Genomic DNA, 7,304 nt, shown 5'->3' with positions numbered 1-7,304 from the left:
CTTTTCACGACTCAAAGTGCCTCTCTTTGGATTGTTGTACATCTTTCCTAATTCCTAGACATGCAGTTCTTTGTCATTAGTCTAAATATAATTTTTAAACATATTTTCTATTACTTACGGGGATACTCTAAGCATTGTCCCATTTTAATTTATTTTCCCCTAAGATTACTGACAATGGAAGGATATGCAAACTATAACATTCTAAAAGCAAACAACTAAAAATAAAGGCAAGTGTTTGTACTTATTCTCTGGTTTATAGTTGCCTTCTCTGTATAAACATTCACTAAAATAGGGCCTTACTGTTCTCTCCTTTTAATCTTGAAATGATGCATTTTTTTCATTCCTAACACACTTTCAAGATATAGACATTTTCTGCCAGAGCCTATACTTTGGCTCTGAAGGCAGGCTTTGTGTATATTACAGCAGCCAGCATGCTAATGCTGATTACCAACCTGAGCTGCCTCCTCATAATTACAGAACACAGCTAGCATCTTTGTGGTTTCATGTATCAAACATTCAGAGATGAATGGAATATGTGCTTCAGAGAAATACAGAGATAGGGTTCATACTGAAATGCTGAATTTCAAATAGATGGTCCAAACGTGGAAGATACAGCTTGCCAAGGTATCTATAATATAATGTTTCTTTGGATAGCCTCATGCTAATAATGCCCCACACCTGCAAAATTATTCCATTTTGACTCACGTTTAGAATTCTTGCATTCATGAGAAGGCACAAATAATTTCACAAGGAATCATATATCAATGATATTGGCTTTATGTATGATGCATGAATTTCATTTAACTTTGCATGTTTACCATTCCATGTATAATCTGCAGATGTCATCCAAGTTTAAATTATTCCTTTTTTGAAACTTTTAGTAACAAAAACATTACATAATTTTATACTCTCATTACATGTTGTCATTGAATACTCTGCCCTTTACTGTTCTTAGCTCCCACACTACTAGAAAGCACAGAGGTTGGCATTATATAGGTAGGAATATAAATCTTGCAAGGGGTACTATCATTTTATAAATTACAAGGCTCAAATAAACTTCCCGTGAAAACTTTATACTTGCACAAAAGTGTAATAATGTAATAAAAATATGCTATACAATTCCTATTTTATACTCGTACATCGAGTTTTAAATACTTCCTCAGTTTGTACATATTTCTCCAGATTTTTTTCTATCTTGATATGGAAATATAATTATGGACTTCCCACACGTAAGTGATATAATATTATAATTATTATTTTGTGACTATTTTTTTCCCATTGAAAACCAGCTTTGTTTCTTTGTTTTCTTTTTAGAAACAAAGTTTCTTTTTTTCTTTTTAGAAACTTGCCACGCAAGTAACCCAGGCTCTCTGGGTTTTTCATTTATAAAAATCAGTGAGCAACGAATGTCTACTTCAAAGCAGCATTGGAAATATCATTTATTCATCAGCGAGTAACCAAAATTCATTTAGGTATTCATTCATTGAGCTCCAACTCTGTACTAAGCATTATTCTGCTCTCATGGTGTTTATGTACTAATGGGGGTAGAGGAAGTAGGAAAATATCACCAAATATAAACCAGTTAATAACTACTAATAGAAATAAAGGGGGTAGAAAGTAACCTTGGGATGGCCATTGATAACATTTTAAATAGGGCCCTTTAGAAATTATATTAAATATGGAATCGAATGACTTAGGAACAAGGCCAAAAGTATGTATTTCTCACTCCAATGGTATTAATTTCTTCTCATCTTTCTTTGCTCTTTCGTTTTCCTTCCTGATAACCCAGGATGATGATAAGAGTTTAAATCCAAAGGAACATTTCTAATTTCACTATCAGTCCTTAACTGCCTCCTCTGATTTGGCTCAAATTCTTACTTTCTGAGAATGACACACACACACACACACACACACACACACACACACACACTCAATAGACAGAAACCAGATTTTGATCTGATCCTGCTTTCAAATAGATCTGCAACCTGAAAAGAACAGTCTCTTAATGTCTTCGCTTATTCTCCTGAGAAAGGAGAGCTAGAGGTTCCTAAGTATTGCTGCCCTGGATATTCTTTAGTCTCACTACTCTAACCTTAAACGATTCAGTAGGATTAAAACATTCCACAGCTCAAGTATAAGACTTCTGATAAAATGCTGAAATATTCTTTATTCTAGGAAAATATGCTACTTTCTTAATACTTGTATTATGCCTTATCTTCCTATCCTTTTCTTTAAAAAAGTTTCTTTATGAAAAATGAGGCAGCTTAATCTCTAAACTCTATTACTCTTATTTTTGTGTATTTAAAATTACAGTAGTTGCCAACAAATGTTTGCTTTTAAAAATACTTTGAAATATCTGGTAAAATGTCTTCAGAAAATATAAGAAGCAAACATTAAGCCACCATAAATGCAAAAATAGTTAAGATAGAATGACTCAACTAGACTTTTCATTTCTCTAATTCTTGTTTACTTCTTAAAACATATTTCAATATTGTTTCTGAAAGAATACCAGACATTTAAGTACATTAAGTCATAATTTCTAAATAAGTGTTCTAATTCTGAAAAATCTTGATGAAACCACTTAATTTCTGAAAACCATTAGTAAGCTAACATGCTGATCATTAGCTCTTGTCATATATAATTTGCATGTTAGGCTCATCCATTTCAAGGTGATTAACAGTACATTCAGTTATCTGATCAGACTATTTAGTATGGAAAAGTCATCTTCTTCCAATTTCCTGGAGATGTCATCAAGATCCTGGCACCTTAAGTGCAGCTATTTCAGAATTGCCCTTAGATCTGAACTGATGGTTTCATTTTTTAGGCATGCTTGGAATATTCTTAATTCCAGGTCATTAGCCAATCTCATTCTATCAATGATGGAAGTGGCCAGCTTTGAAAAGATAGCTGGGATTAAGAACAGTCTTGTCATCACACACACAATAATAAAGTACTATGTTCAGTTTGATGATGAGCTGCTGTAAAATAGTGTGATTCTGTTTTATAAAAGGTTAGAAACTGTACTATTCTTGTGTGTTTTCAGCATCTAGCACAGTAAATGGCACATGGTGGGTGTTGAAATATGGTCAGCTGCTTTACTAGCTGAGTGTATCACTTATAATTATTCGTGATCGGGGTGTATTTGGAAACTAGACTCTTTCAAAGCAGTGATTGTGTATTTGTTAGTGCATTTCCAATGTCAGAAATAATGTCTGGCATAAGGCATTATTCAAGAAACATTTCCTGATGGAATTAGTGAGTATATGTAAGACAGTTTCAACACCTTTTTTTTTTCCCCCTCTTGGCTGAGAGCCATGAAGAAAATGCAGATCTCAACATTATAACCATAAGGAACTGAATTCTGGCAGCTGGCTGAATGACTTTGGAAGTGGAGACTCTCCCAGGATGTCCAGAATAGGTTTCTTCCAGCAAACATTTTGAGTATGAAAGCTTGAGGAGAAAACTCCATAAACCTGTTCTTGGACTTCTGACCTACAGAACTATGAGATAACAAATAGGTGTTCTTTTAAGTCCCTAATTTTGTGGTAATTTGTTACTCAGTGTTAGGAACCAAATATGGAAGATTGAAATGGCCGCAAGAGTATGTTTTAATATTTTGATACAATTTTTGATAAAATGTTGATCGTCGTATCACAAAGCTATTATCTGAGAATTACTTTGATCTCTAAAGTCATGTTAAGATTACCTTTAATAAATCTTCAATACAAACAGGATAACTAATATATATGAATATATCTTTTTTGTTACTCTTTTCAGAAATGCAGTCTCGAGTCTCATGGGAAACTGGCTAAAAAGTGCAAATCAGCTATACTGGAAAAACAGCTCTAAACTGGTATGTCCTGATTTCTTGTTCAACACTTGAAGGACACATTTGCTATTCTATCTTGCAAAGCATGTTTTAATTTAATCTAGGAGAAGTAGAGGAAGAAGAACTATTTAAAGTATACCAGTACTTTGTTTCTCCTGAGTTTTTTTAAGAAATGTTCTCATTTTCTTTTAATCTATTCCTTAAAAATGTGACACCTTCCTGTGGAAAATATTTATAGTATGTCTTAAGCTATTAATTGTTTACTGCATTCTCCTTGTCTACATGAAAATCTAACACTAATATCACAGAGTACCAAACTCTGTGTAATATAATTTGAATTGCTAAATCCTTATATTATATGGCTTGGTATTTTGATTAATATCATGAATTCTAGTGCATTTTCAATTTCCAGAACACATTTTGCACAGATTCACAAGTACATTGCAAAAACTATAAAAATAAAATTAAAGGAAAATTACACTAAAATATAGTTCTTATACATTTTTCTACATTATTTGGTTAAGGAAATTATTTCTAAATATTTTGTCTGATACATGCTCAATAAATTCACGGTGCAGGTGTCTGGGTGGCTCAGTCAGTTAAGCATCTGCCTTTGCTCAGGTCATGATCCCAGTGTCCTGGGATCGAGTCCTGCATTGGGCTTCCTGCTCAGCAGGGAATCTGCTTCCCGCCTCCCTCTTCCATTCCCCCTGCTTGCTCTCGCTCTCTCTCTCTCAAATAAATAAATAAAATATTTTTTAAAATTCACAATGCATATTTCTGAAATAAATAGATAGCTTGGCTCTCAAGAAAAAGAGAAACGAATTAGATTGACTGAAATGCAATTTATTCTATGGCAGAAGTTGTTAACTTTGGGTCCATGGGCACTTGAGGAGTTTGCAGTGAGAATTCTGGGGGTCTGTGATATTGAATAGAGAAAAAAATCATCTTTATTTTCACTGATTTTTGTAACAGTGGTCAACAAGCTCCAGCACCATTAGAATATCTATGCTTTAGACACTGTAGTTTTTTCCTATTACAGGGCAATTGTTGCCAATACCTCAACATATCCTTTATGGCCATCAGTATTTTGAAATTCTGTTAATTATTAAACCTGCCACTAGATCTTGGAATTTAATGCACCGATAATGAGTTCCGTGTGCAAGATGCTACATATTTAATCACATAATAATTTGATAACTCTATTTCAATTTGTGCCTGAAAGCATTTTATTATGCATATTTTAAAACATTATTTTGAGAAAGTGTGTATAATCTCTACAGAGCTTCCCAAGTGATTGAGGCCCATCCAAATAAAGGTTGACACTCCTTGGGTATTTATCCAAAGGAAACAAAAACACTAACTGAAAGAGGTCTATGTACCTCCATGTTCACTGTAGCATTACTTACAGTTGCCAAGACATGGAAGCAACTTAAATGTCCATTGACAGAGGACTAGAGGAAGAAAATGTGGTAAGAGTGTGCCTGCATGCATGTGTGTGCGTGCGCACACACACACATACCCCCTCACACACACACACACAGGAATATTATTTAGCCATTAAAAAACAAGGAATTCTCGTCATTTGTGACAGATAACATGGGTGGACCTTAATGGCATTATACTAAGTAAAATAAGTCATATAAAAAGACAAATGGGATATGATCTCATTTGTACATGGAATCTAAAAAACAAAAACAAAACAAAAAGCAAAAAAACTTACAAATTCAGAAACAAAGAACAGACCAGTAGCTGCCAAAGGCAGGGGATGGGAGGTGGACAAAATGGGTTAAGGTGGTCTAAAGGTATAAACTTCCAGGTGTAAATTAAATAAGTCTGGGAATGTAATGTTCGGCATCAAGATATAGTGAAAAACCATATTTTTATTTGAAAGTTGCTAAGAGATTTGATCTTAAAAGTTCCCATCATAAGAAAAACGATATATTTATGTGTGGTGATCAACATTAACTAGATTTATTGTGGTGATCACTTTGCAATATACAAAACTACCAAAACATTATATTGTACACCTAAAACTAATATAATGTTATGTGTACATTATAGCTCAATTTAAAAAAATGGAAAAAGAAGGGCAATTTACTCCGTATCCTATGGGCCTTTTACACCTTGGACTACCATAATTATAATCATTTTGAAGGAGTCCTGAAGAGATTTCTACAAAAACCATCAAAAATATTTTTTCCTTTGATACATAAATATGATATAAAGTTTCATTCTCAAAAGTTGAAGATCTTTCTGGAATCAACTCAAACATTTTACCTTGTCATTTAGTTGATGTGTTGCTGTCTGAAATGTGGATTGATGGTTGACAGCATTGAGGTTATAAATTATGCATGCCAATTTAGCGAACACAATTAAACTGAGGCAGTATGGGTAATTTAAATAATTACATGTATAAATAGTATTATTAGTCTTGTCAAAATCTGTACCTATACTAAATGTCAGCATTTAATATCAACAAAGGGTGTTAAGGATTCGGGATTTTGCATCAGTATGGTTGGGAGACTGATTTCGAGATCAATTACTTATTAAAATAACATTAGCATAAATTTGTCTGACAACTTTTGTTTTTGACTTTTATCTGAAGTTTGAGTAAGAATATAAAATCTTTAAAATTTGAGTTATTTTTATTAAGCTTAATGGCACATAAAAGTTAAAAAGTCAGCAATTTATAATACATGGTAGCCTACTATTTATCGTTTTCTGTAGTTCTTTTTAATAATTATCAATATTTTACTGTGTTTGTATACTATAAATCTCCAAGATTTTCCATTATCCAGAATATACCCTTTATTGTTACTTTCCTGAGATCCTACTATCTACCTAAAGGTGAAGAATGAAGAATTCTTTAGCCAGATTAATTCTGGTTTTTTTTTTTCCAAATATATTACAAGTACATTAAAAAAAAAAAAAAAAACTAGATGTGGGACATTACTGGATTGGCAGTGAATTATGTTTCAGTTTTTGGAGTATCTTCCTGTACGGATAGGCTGTGTGGTCAGCTTTTGGATTTAATTGACTTGGATTTAATACGAAGAACTACCATATTAGTAGAAAATTCTTAAAGATTTATTGTAGCATTTTTGTAACTAAACAGTTGAGGAAAAAATGGCTTAAGCCACTTAGATAGTATTGTAGTTTAGCTCTATTTATGTAGGGTAAAAATTCACTTGGGTAGAATAAAATTCACTTTCACATGAGGTGACTTAGTATAGGTAAGTTACTAATTTTAACCCGTTTAATTGATACTTACAGAATGCCAAGTGTATCATCAACTCAAAGCTATACACACACACACACACACACACACACACACACACAAAATGCCTCTGTGGAAGATATCTTGTACAATCTGTAACATTTTCCAAAGTATGTTTTTCTAATTAGAAAATCAATATTTAAAATTTTCTTGTTATATATTAATTCTTGTTATATATTAATTTCTTATATTCTT

The sequence above is a fragment of the Martes martes genome (assembly GCF_963455335.1).
Source record: "Martes martes genome assembly, chromosome: 1".
In the NCBI taxonomy this organism is placed as follows: domain Eukaryota; kingdom Metazoa; phylum Chordata; class Mammalia; order Carnivora; family Mustelidae; genus Martes; species Martes martes.
Note: the sequence above shows the minus strand (reverse complement) of the source record.